Consider the following 1,262-nt stretch of genomic DNA (forward strand, 5'->3'; position numbering starts at 1 on the left):
AATAACCATGAAACAGAAGCGTTTTATTGACATTTCTTGTGCTAGACTATCAGGTATAACCTGTTCCATTCGTAGATGAGAGAAATAAAAAATGATCGTTATGCTTTTTCTGAGATACATCCAGAAAGTTTTCATTCATTAAAGCAATTAATTTAATTAATTTCAACGCAATTAATACAATAATAATATAACTGGTGCAATAAACAGGAACTGCGTTTTAAGATTCATTTCACGCAGAGATCGCTCTGGTTTGCACGCGCACTTGTAAACATATTAATTTAGTTACAAAGTTACATTTAATACTTTAGTACATATCACGTGCGCGTCTCCTACCTTTTAATATCTTCCGCTCCGTTATCTTTTCTGCAACATTTCCCAAGTAAATTTTCCATTTTTCTCTGGGCCTTTTTCCTAGTACGATATCCGTTACGAGTCCATGTGTGCTTCGCAGTAGCGCATAATGACTGTAGTGAACACACTACGCCTCCATGGCAACCATCGCTCCATGACATATGGCTAGCGCGCCATCTATCGATTACGTCATTATTGTATTTGTAAAACAATGGCTATAGCGATATAAGCGCATTGTGCGTAGACGAAGAGACAGACTCTCTATCGCATCAGTTTTAGGGTTTGCATGCTTATTATAACTTATTACATTATAACTTATTTATAACGTGTTATTATAACTTATTACTCGTTATGCTTAATAACGGGTTGTAGCAGTCCTTAAGAGTTAGGATCGTTGCAACCATAGAAATAGATAGATAACCATAGAATAGAAATAGATATAGAAATAGAAATAGATAGAATAGAAATAGAAATAGAAATACATAGAAATAGATATATAACCATCTATTTCTATGGTTATCTATCTATTTCTATGGTTGCAACTCGTATCGCGATGGGGCGTTCTCGCAGGCTAGTCGCGAGTGCAAGGTTACAGTAGCAGTCTTAGGCGTCGATGCTTTTAGAATATAATATAATCTGAATTAGATTTACTGTTCACAGCATGAAATATCGTAGTGAATTTTGATAATGGAAAATTGGTTTTCGATTTCAACAGCCGCGATATTTATTTTTTTATTTTTTTATTAAATCGTTATTGCAGATAATTCGGATACAAATACATGTACTGACGACAGTTTTTTTCATTGAGAAAAAATCTGATAAATGCAATAGTGTTGAGTAGTTAAAATGATAAAATTTCTGAGTGATACAGTACAAAACAGTATATCATTTCATTGATATGTGAAAAAATA

This window comes from Priapulus caudatus, unplaced genomic scaffold (assembly GCF_000485595.1).
Source record: "Priapulus caudatus unplaced genomic scaffold, Priapulus_caudatus-5.0.1 Scaffold337, whole genome shotgun sequence".
NCBI classification, from domain to species: Eukaryota; Metazoa; Priapulida; class Priapulimorpha; order Priapulimorphida; family Priapulidae; genus Priapulus; species Priapulus caudatus.